The sequence below is a fragment of the Piliocolobus tephrosceles genome, chromosome 12 (genome assembly GCF_002776525.5).
Source record: "Piliocolobus tephrosceles isolate RC106 chromosome 12, ASM277652v3, whole genome shotgun sequence".
NCBI lineage: Eukaryota > Metazoa > Chordata > Mammalia > Primates > Cercopithecidae > Piliocolobus > Piliocolobus tephrosceles.
Window position 1 is genome coordinate 10,752,405 of NC_045445.1, and position 12,083 is coordinate 10,764,487.

The following is a 12,083-nucleotide window of genomic DNA, read 5'->3' on the forward strand; positions in this document are numbered from 1 at the left end:
TCTTAGGCAGATCAATTAAGAAAGAGAAGTAAATAAAAGGCATCCAAATTGGACAAAAAGAAAGTCAAATTTTTTCTGTTTACAGAAACATGACGTATTTTTTAAAAATAAAAACTTCATAGAAACACTGTTAGAATTTAAAAAATGCATTGAAGTTTCAAGATGCAAAATCAACATTAAAAATCATAATATTGCTATATTCAAGCAGCAAACTATCTGAAGAACAGCAATCCAATGTACAATAACTAAATAAAATAAAATTAGGAATAAAGTTAATTAAAAGGGGGAGATTTATGCAATTAGTGCTATAAAATATTCATGAAATAAATTATAAGGACACAAAGAAATGGAAACACATCCTGTGTTCATGGATGTGAATAATTAACATTGCTAAAACATTCATATTACCAAAGCAATCCATAGACTCAATGGAATCTGTCAAAATGCTTATGATATTCTTCACAGAAACAGAAAAACAAACTTAAATTTTATATTAAACCATAAAGACCCTGAATTGCCAAAGAAATACTGAACAAAAAAGAGCAAAGCTGGAGACATCACACTACCTGACTTCAAAATATATTGCAAAGCTATTGTAAACAACACAGCATGGTAGTGGCATATAAATATGCATCTTGCCTAATGAAACAAATTAGAGAATAGAGAAATCAATCCATAGACTTAGAGTCAACTGATTTTAAACAAAGGATCCAAGAACACACATTGGTGAAAGGATAGTTTTTTCAATAACTGGTGTTGGGAAAAATGGATATCAACTTGCAGAAAAATGAAACTAGCCTTGTATCTCTCACCATATAAAAAATGATCAAAAAATGGATCAAATGCATATATGTAAGACCCCATATGATAAAATTACTAAAAGACCACATGGACAAAATAGTTTAGGACATTGGAATAAACACGAGGTTTTTTGGATAAGACTTCAAAAGCACAGAAAACAAAAGCAAAAATAGACAAATAGGATTATATCAAACTAAAATGCTTCCCCACAGCAAAGAAACCAATAATAAAACAATCAACAGGGTAAAGAGACAAACTATATAATGGAATAAATATTTGAAAACTGTAATAGTTAATAGCCCATTCTCACACCGCTATAAAGAAACATCTGAGATTTGGTAATTTACAAAGAAAAGAGGTTTAATTGGCTCATGGTTCCACAGGCTATTTAGCAAGCATGAATGGGGAGACCTCAGGAAACTTTCAATCATGGCAGTAGGCAAAGGGGAAGCAAGCATGTCTTACATGGTCCAAGCAGGAGGAAGACAGCAAAACAGGCGATGCTACACACTTTTAAACAACCAGATCTCATGAGAACTCACTCACTATCATGAGAACAGCAAGGTGGAAATCTGATCCCATGATCCAATCACCTTCCACCAGGCCCCTCCTTCAATATTGGGGATTACAATTTGATAGGAGATTTGGGTGGGGACAAGAATCCAAACCACATCAAAAACTATGCACCTGACATGAAGTTAATTACTACAATATATTAGGAACTCAAGCAAATCAATAGCAAAAATAAAATAATCTGATTTTTAAATGTGCAAAATACCTGAATAGAAATTTCTCAGAAGAAAGCATACAAGTGGCTAAGAGGTATATGAAAAAATGTTCAATATCACTAATCGTCAGAGAAATTGCAATCAAAACAACAATAGAATATCAGCTTGCCCCCATTAGAATAGCTATTGAGAAGAAGATAAAACATCAAAAATGCTGGCAAGGATGTGAAGGAGAACACATACACTGTTGGTGGGGGTATACGTAAGTACAGCCATAATTGGAAACTGTATGGAGGTTCCTCAAAGAATAAAAAATGGAACTAACATATGATCCAGAAATTACACTATTTGATGTATATCAAAAGGAAATAAAATTAGTATGTCAAAGAGATATCTGTGCTGTCATCTTTATTATGGCATTATTTCTAGTAGTCAGGAAATGTAATCAACCGAGATGTTCAATAAAGATAAATGGATACAGAAAATACGGAGAGGCTAAGCAAGATGGCAGAACAGAAGGCTCCAGCAATAATCCCCAACAGAAGGATACCAATTTAACAACTATCTACACAGAAAAAAGCAAATCATTGGAAGAACCAAAAATTAGGTGAGCCCTCATAGTACCTGGTTTTATTCTCGTATTGCTGACAGAGGTACTGAAGAGAGAAAAAACAATACTGAATTGCCAACAACGCCCCTCCCCCATACCCCACCTGTGGTGACCTGGTGCAGAGAGTGTCTCTGGGGCATTGAGGGAGGGAGAATACAGCAGCAGTTAGGCATTGAACTCAGTGCTGTCCTGTTAAAGCAGAAAGAAAAAGAGGACCAAGCTCAGCTGACACCAGCCCACAGACGCAGCATTTAAAGCAGCCCTGGCCAGAGGAGAATCTTCTATCCTAGCAGGCCAAACTTGAGTGTCTGCAAACCTCACCACTGAGGACTTCAGTGATCTGTGTCTATAAACGAACTTAAAAGTGAGTGTAGGCCATAAAAACCGTAACACTTAGGTGAGTCCTAGTGCTGAACTAGGTCCAGAGACGGTGAATTGGGTGGAGTGGGGGGGAAACCTACTCAGACACCAGCTGGGGTAGCCAACAGAGTGCTCACATCACCTCTTCCGTAACCTACACAACTCCCAGATCTAAAGAAGGTCCCTTCCTTCTGCTTGAGGAGAGAAACAAGTGGGGAGGACTTCGTCTTGCATCCCGGATACCAGTTTGGCAACAGCGTGATAGGGCACCAGTTAGAGTTGCATCTGGCACTTAAACCCTCTCACCTGCTCTCCTGTCACCTTGTGAAAAAGGTGCCTGCTTCTCCTTCTGTCATGATGGTAAGTTTCCCAGGCCTTGCCAGCCATGCAGAACAGTGAATCAATGAAACCTCGTTTGTTTATAAATTACCCAGTCTCAGGTAGTATTTTCATAGCAGTGTGAAAACGCACTAATACAAATACTTCACTGAGAACCTAGTTTAGGTCTGTTGGTATATAGTGAGAAAACATAAAACTACTAAAGGGATAAAATAAAAATTAGATCTTTTTCCTGGATGTATAGCTCTATTTTTTATCATTTGGATTACCCTTTGGCAATCTCACTTTACCTTAGTATGCTAGGCATTCCTAAAGGGCATCATGTATAGCTGCTTACAAAAGACATAATAACTTAAGCGTAGATATGCATGGTTTAAATAGTAACTAAATTAATTGTGAAACACATGAGAGGGAATCTAAATATTGCTATTCCTGAATTAAATAGGCAATGCATATCCTTTATAAACTTAACCATGTTATTTGATCTATATCTTAGAAGCTGTAAACTATAATAATGCATTATTTCGCGTAGTCATATAACACTAGACGAGTGCCAACTGTGAACACAATACAAAAAATGACAAAATCTCTCACCTGGTTTTCTAGAAAATTCATAATCACCCTCTATTTTCCTTCTTGAGCTTTCCACTAGGTTCTTTTTATTGCTCCAGTAAAGTTGAAAGTTTTATAGAATTTTAGTTTTCAGTACCCAGATCCTTTACCTTCTTAGTGGAATTTACACCTAAGTACTTAATTCTTTTGTTGCTACTATAAATCATATTGTTTGCTTAATTTTCTTTTCAGATTATTTGTTACTAATACATAGAAGTGCCACTGATTTTTAAGGCTGATTTTGTATCCTATACCTATACTCAATTTATTTATGATTTCTAACAGTTTTTTGGTAGAGTCTTTAGGACTGTTGACTGCTTCTCCTATGCCCCATTCGTTTGACCTCCAGCTCACCCAACACAGCTTACAAAAACATTGTAAGAGGGAGCAGCATAGTCCATTGCAGTTAATGGCATGCACTTTGGAACCACTGTCTAGTTTTGTGATTTGGGGCAAGTCATATAGCCCCCAATATGCTTCACTTTCCCCACCGCATTGAGTTATCAGGATAATTAAATCAAATTAATAACTCATTTGTAAAGCACTTAGAACAATTTCAAGCACATAACAGGTATTATGCAGAAAGTTTTTGAATCAACAAATGAGTCTTTCCAGGCATAGCATAGACATGACCACCTCTAAGGCTCTTTTCATAATCTCGCTCTCACAAAACCAGGTTACATGCTCCTTCCCTTTAAATTCCTCCTCCATGTGCTCTGGCTTCTCATTGTATTCATCACACTATAATGCAGTTGTCAATTGTTCTTAGGCTTTTGTTCTTGAGCTGATAAATGCAAGTTTCCTTATGGCAGGAATTTTATCTTTCTTCCGTCTCTCAGATCCCCAGTGCCTAGCATAGTACCAAGTGCAGACACATGTAACTAAAAACAATTGTTGAATGAATTCTCTAAATTATTCATCTGCTAAGATTCTTACTCCTTTTATATGCCCATCTGTTATAATACTTCACATTATAAATACTCAGTAATAATAACATTCATAGTAATTAGAATAATCAATATATACCTGTCATGAACTATCTTAGTCTGTTTTGTGCTGATACAATACCTGAGTCTGGGTAATTTATAAATAAAAGCATATTTTTCTCACAGTTCTGGAGGCTAGGAATTTCAAAATCAAGTCATCAGCATCTGATGAAGGCCTTCTTGCCGTATCCTCACATGGTGGAAGTGAAAATTTCTCCATTTGTTAATGACATAATCTTACTTAAGAAAACCCTAAAGATTCTACCAAAAACCTGTTGGAAATGATAAATAAATTGAGTATAGGTGCAGGATACAAAATCAACGTCAAAAATTAGTGGCACTTCTCTGTATTAGTAACAAATACTCTGAAAAGAAAATTAAGCAAATAATATGATTTATAGTAGCAACAAAAAAATTAAATACTTAGGTGTAAATTCCACTAAGGAGGTAAAGGATCTGGGTACTGAAAACTGTAAAACACTGATAAAGAAATTTAAAAGACACAAATAAATGGAAAGATTTCCCATGTTTATTTTTACTATGAAAATGTCCATATTACTCAAAGCAATCTAAAGTCTTATTGCAATCCTTATGAAAGTGTCAATGCCATTTTTAAAATAAATGAAAAATAAACGTTATGGGATCTTTTGGTATCACTTTTCTGGCTGGACATTTCTGTAGCCAGAGGCACTTTTGCCCAAGTTCTTGTCCTGCGTCCAGGAAGAATGAGATATGCGCAGAAGTGGATGGTGAGCAAGACAAAAAGGAGCTTTATTGAGTATTACAACAGCCCAGAGGGGGCCGGCAGTGGGTAGCTCCTCTCTGCAGCTGGTTGTCCTGATGTCTGCAGCTCTCAGCAGAGAGGAGGCCCTGGAGGGGGTGGCTCCTCTTTGCAGGCGTGTCATCCCGACATCTGCAGCCCTCAGTGGAGAGGAGGCCCTGGAGAGGGTATTTCCTCTCTGCAGGTGGTTGTCCTGATGTCTGCAGCTCTCAGCAGAGAGGAGGCCCTGGAGAGAGCAGCTTCTCTCTGCAGCTAGTCACCTTGATGTCTGCTCTGCTCTGGCTGAGTTAGGGCTTTTTTGGTCTTCAGAGAGAGAAAGTACATGCTAATTCTTCCATGGACAACCATGGGCAGGCCCAGAAAAAAGCATCAGCAGTCCACCTCCAGTCCACAGGATTGGCAGACCAGTTCCCAGGCACAGGCCTTCCCTGGCCTGAAGGTGGGGCTTCCCTGGGGACCCACCCTCAAAAACTGCCCAAGGAGTCTCTCTGTCTCTCAGTGCCATTCTGGTGCCCAGGCTGCTTGTTCCGAGTGGCACCTGCAGACCAGTACTGTGCTGCCCTCAGCGCTGCCCCCTTGGCTTTCCTCCTATACTTGTCAGTGCCCAAAATCCACAGGGTCCAAGGTGGCAGGGGGCTGGTGTGCCAGTACTTCCGTGAGCACGCACCCACCCAGGCAGGCTGCAACAGCACCCGGCTCAGCCAAACCTTGCTCCAAGATCAGAGCAGGCTCTGGGAGAGGGGAGAGGCCAGGCAGCAGAAGAAGGCAACTCTGAGTCTGGGGGGTGGGGGCATGGGGACCTTTGCATTTCCCCAAGAGCCCAGAGATGTCTGGGTCTGCAGCCGGGCTTGGGCAGCTGCAGCTGCATCCAAGGACATATTGCCTAGCCAGTTCCAAAAGGGTGGGGCTCCCGCTTGTCCACAGCTCCCACTGGCTCTGTGGAGCGTGCATTTCCAGCCACATCTCCAATATCAGAGCAGATGTCAACAGTGGGGAGAAGTCAGACAATGGGAGAAGGCACTTCTGAGCATGCTGGGGGCAGGGGAACTTCCCAGGCACCCAATAGCACAGAGACACCCAGGTCTGGAGCTGTGGTAGGGTTCCAGCCTTCTCTGTGGAGCAGGAGGCCTGAGCCTGGGGGCACGGGGTTCCTGCCTGCTCCATGGAGTGTATAGTCCTGGTCACAACTGCCCACTGCAGTGGCGTCTTGGCAACAGCCACTCCAGATGGGCCACTGCTGCCATCAAAAATACTTCAAGTGCTATGGAACCACAAGAGACTACATAGCCAAACAGTCTTGAGCAAAGAGAACAATGCTGAAGACATCACACTCCTTGATTTAAAAATATATTACAAAGCTACAATAATCAAAGCAGCATGGTACTGGCACAAACACAAAACACAGACAAATGGAACAAAATAGGAAACCAGGAAATAAACTAAACCATATATGGTCAACTGATTTTGAAAATGGTACCAAGAATATACAATGGGGAAAGGAGAATCTTGTCAGTATATGGTATTGAGAAAACTGGATATCCATATGCAGCAGAATGAAATTAGACCCTTTTCTTACACCATATAAAAATTGAATCAAAATGAATTAAAGATGTATTTTTTTAACTCTTATTTTACATACAGGAGTGTATGTGCAGGATGTTCAATTTTGTTACATAGGTAAACATATGTCATAAGGGATAGTTATACAGATTGTTTTATCACCCAGGTATTAAGTCTGCTACCCATTAGCTATTTTTCATGATCCTCTCCTTTCTCTTACCTTCCATCCTCCAATAAACTCCAGTGTGCATTGTTCTCCTCTACGTATTGATGTATTCTCATCTAAGTTCCCACTTATAAGTGATAATATGCTGTATTTGGTTTACTGTTCCTGCTTTAGTTTGCTAAGGATAATGGCCTCTAGCTCTATCCATATCCCTGCAAAGGACATGTTCAAAGAGATAAAGACAGAAATACCATTTGATCCAGCAATCCTGTTACTGTGTATATACCCAAAGGAATAGAACTTACTCTTTATACAGACACACATGTGTATGTTTATTGCAACACTATTCACAATATCAAAGACATGAAATCAACCTAAATGCCCATCAATGATAGATTGGATAAATAAAATGTAGTACATATACACAATGGAATACTATGCAGCCATAAACAATGAATACTTAAATAGAACACCTGAAACTGTAAAACTGCTTCTAAAAAATCATGAGGAAATAGCTCCATGACATTGCTCTAGTAATGATTGTTTGGATATAATCCTGAAAACATGGACAACAAAAACAAAAGTTAGAGTGGAATGGCATCAAACTGAAATGCTTCCACACAGCAAAATAGAAAATTCACAAAGTGAAAAGGCAACCTACAGAATGAGAGACATATTTGCAAATCATACATCTGATAATCTGTTAATACCCAAATTATATATGGAACTCAAAAAACTCAATAGCAAGAGGCAAATAACCTCATTAAAAAATGGGCAAAAACCTGATGGTCTATTTGTGCTCTTTCACACTTTTTGATGTAGGCGTTTAGGGCTGTCAGCTTTCCTCTTAGCACCACCTTTGCTGTATTCCAGAGGTTTTGATAGATTCTGTCACTATAATTGTTCAGTTAAAAGAATTTTTAAATTTTCGTCTTGATTTCATTGCTGACACAATCATCAATCAGGAGCAGGTTGTTTAATTTCCATGTATTTGCATGGTTTTGAAGGTTCCTTTTAGAGTTAATTTCTAGTTCTTTCCACTGTGGTCAGCGAGAGTACTTGATATAATTTCAATTTTCATAAATTGATTCAGACTTGTTTTGTGGCCTATCATATGGTCTATCTTGGAGAATGTTCCATGCATTGAAGAATAGAATGTGTATTCTGTGGTTAATTCGTAGAATGCTCTATAAATATCTGTTAAGTCCATTTGTTCCAGGGTATAGTTTAAATCCATTGTTTATTTGTTGACTTTCTGTTACTGTAACTTCTCTAATGCTGCCAGTGGAGTATTGATGTCCCCCACTATTATTGTGTTTCTGCCTATCTCATTTCTTAGGACTTGTAGTAATTGCTTTATAAATGAGGGGGCTCCAGCATTGGTGCATATATTTAAGATTTTGATACTTTCACGTTGAACAAGGCTGTTTATCTTTATATAATGTCCCTCTTTGTCTTTTTTAACTGCTGTTAATTTAAAGTTGTTTTTTTTGTCTGACATAAGAATAGCTATTCCTGCTCATTTTTGGTGTCCATTTGCAAGCAATGTATTTTTCCTCCTCTTTATCTTATGTTTATGTAAGTCCTTATGTGTTAGGTGAGTACCTTGAAGGCAGCAGATGGTTGGTTAATTCTTATCCATTCTGTGATTCTGTGTCTTTTAAGCGAAGCATTTAGGCCATTTATATTCATCATTTGTAGTGAGATGTGAGGTGCTCTTCTACTCGTGATGCTATTTGTTGCCTGAATATCTTTTTTATAAATTATTATTGTGTTGTTGTTTTATAGGTCCTATGAGATTTACGCTTTAAGGAGGTTCTATTTTGATGTGTTTCCAGGATTTCTTTCAAGATTTAGAGCCCCTTTTAGCAATTCTTGTAGTGTTGGCTTGGTAGCAGCAAATTCTGTCAGCATTTGTTTGTATGAAAAAGACTGTATCTTTCCTTCTCTTTTTTTTGAGACAGAGTCTCGCACTATTGCCTAGGCTGGAGTGCAGTGGCACAATCTCGACTCATTGCAACCTCTGCCTCCAGGGTATAAGCAATTCTCCTGCCTCAGCCTCCCAAGTAGCTGAGATTACAGGTACCCACCGCCATGCCTGGCTAATTTTTTTTTTTTTTTTTTAGTAGAGACGGGGTTTCACCATGCTGGTCAGGCTGATCTGGAACTACTGACCTCATGATGCACCCACCTCAGCCTCCCAAAGTGCTGGAATTACAGGCGTGAGCCATCATGCCTGGCCATCTTTCCTTCATTTATAAAGCTTAGTTTCACAGAATACAAAATTCTTGGCTGATAGTTGTTTTGCTTAAAAAAGCTGATGATAGGGCACCCATTCCTTCTAGCTTGTAGGATTCCTGCTGAGAAATCCTCTGTTACTCTTACAGGTTTTCCTTTATAGATTGCCTTGTGCTTTTGCCTCATAGTTCTTAATAGTCTTCCCTTAATCTTGACTGACTTTAAATAACCTGATGACTATGTGTCAAAGCGATGATCTTTTTGCAATGTATTTCCCAGTTGTTTTTGAGCTCCTTGTATTTAGATGTCTAGATCTCTAGCAAGGCCAGAGAAGTCTTCCTCAATTATTTCTCCAAATATGTTTTTCAAACTTTTAAATTTCTCTTCTTCCTCAGGAATGCCAATTTTTCTTAGGGTTTGTCATTTAACGTAATCCCAAACATCTTGGAGATTTTGTTAATTTTTTAAAATTCTTTTTTCTTTGTATTTGTTGGATTGGGTTATTTCAAAAACCTTATCTTCAAGCTCTGAAGTTCTTTTTTCTGCTTGTTTGATTCTATTTCTGAGACTTTCCAGTGCATTTTGTATTTCTATAAGTTTAGATTTTCTATTGCTTAGTTGGTTGGCTATGGTTAACAATAGTGTATTGTATATTTCAAAATAGCTAGAAGAAAGAATGTTAAATGTTTTAGCAACAAAGAAATGATATGTATTTGAGGTGGTAAATGTGCTAAATAATCTGATTTGATTACTACACACTGTATATATGTGTCAAACCATCACACTGTATCCCATATATATGTACAATTATTGTGTGTTAATTAATAACAAAATAAAAACCTAAAAAAGATTTGCTTATTTTATGTTTTAGTCAAATAATCATAATTTAGAATTATTTATATGTTCTGTTGTTTATTCTAATTCATGTCTGCTTCTCTATTTATTAATACTTTCCTTCTGCTTTTTTTGTTTATTTTTTCTTATCTTAGATGCCTATTTCAATTATCTGTTTTTTTACTGACATACATATTTAAGGTTATTGATTTTTCTCTGAACACTCCTTTAGCTGTCCTGTACAGGCTCTAGCACTGTTATTTTTATTATTTATTTGTATGAATTTTTAAATTTTTGTTTATTGCCGATTTTACCCTAGAATTTATTTTTTAAAGGTTTTTCTAAATTTGGGATGTAAGATTCTTTGTGTATTCTGTAATCAAAGAATTTTATCTATCTTTATTTCTACTTTGTGAAGGCACAATATGTAGCATTATGCACTCTAATTTTGTGAGTATTCAAAGGACACTTTTGAAGAATACATAATTAAATATGTAATAATCATGCAGAGCCTCTATTTGCAATTTGTCTTAGGCCTGAAAATTTTAGGCAGGGTGCTGTCTGCTTTTATTCTAACACTCTTCATTATTTGGTACTATCTTTCTTCATCTTTATTACATTGTATTATATATTATAATATATACTATATAGTTATATATAGGAATCATGTTTTCCTTATTCATAACTATACCTTTACCACCCAAAAGTGTGCTGGGAACATAGTAAAAGTTGTATAAATATTTGTTAAATGAATGTATATTTCTAGAACAGGAAATTCTAAGTCATAGGCAATTAGTTCTACAGGCTAAGAGGACTTTGAAACCCAGAAAGTAGAAACTTCATTAGATATTTCAGATGTAAATTAAAGACTCTGATATTGGCTTTTAAAAATATCATGGGGAGTGACAGCTATTTCTCAATAAAAACCTTCTCTCCCTTTCATAAGTCAGTAATTTTACCTGAGTAAAATATTAAGTGTCCTACTCTCAGTCTTGATTATTTATGGCCAGATTACTAGATTACCTCACAAGAAAAATTAGTAGAAACAATCCGTGTAATTTCTGACTCACTTACTTGAAGAGAATTTTGTTGCCCTGGACTTCCTCTTTTGGTCTGTCCTGTGAACTAGATTAAAGATGTGACTATGAGGCAGCCTTCATCTTGCAAAAGAGTTGTCTTATTTTTTTCTGTTTAGCCTTTAAAAGTGTTTGCATATTTTTACATTGACACATAAAATTTTTCATACTTTTATAAAGTGAGAAAGACATATTTAAAATATTGAAATTTTAACACGAACAGTTTACATTGGTCATGCAATTATGTCAAGTGGAATTTAAATACATTAAATCACTTACTTTATGCTGACCCTGAACGATACAGAGAGCCTGGAGTCACCCATTATTGCTGCTGCTGCCAGAGCCAATGATTACGAGCACTACACTACACTACCAAGACTGGTGGAGCATCAGCTGCCATTATGTCCCCTGGAACTTTAATGTCAAGCAGAACCTGGAATACTAGGTTGTCCATCCTGCTTCTGACATTCTCAAAGGCATTATAAGAAACCCAAGAAAGAAAGAAAAATGTCTTTCTTTCTTCTGCCTTTCATTCTCCCTCTGTGCCTCCAATAGACACATCCTGAATCAACGCTAACTGGCAAGAATGTCAGGAAATTAGTTTGCAAGTGTCCAACACCCTGCAATACTAAAAGAGGCATGAAAGGATGGAAATAAAGCCAACAGAAATGCCTAACACAGTCCATGAACCTGGTTGCTTAGAATCCATTCTTACCATCTTCTCTTATTTAAAATTCTATGTGATAAACGGTAACAAGAACACTGTGCTTCTTTTGTAACAATTCTTTATGAAAACAAAGATGGTCTCACACTCTCCCGCCAAAAAGGAAGACTCAAAACCTCAGTATCTGATACTGGAAGATGTTAATTCTTCTTCGAATTCAGTATTTATCCCATAGGCATATTATTTAATCTAAATTTTAAATTATAAAATTAACCACTACAAGTATATCCTAAACGAAATAATAGGAGAGATAGAGAAAGAAAATATT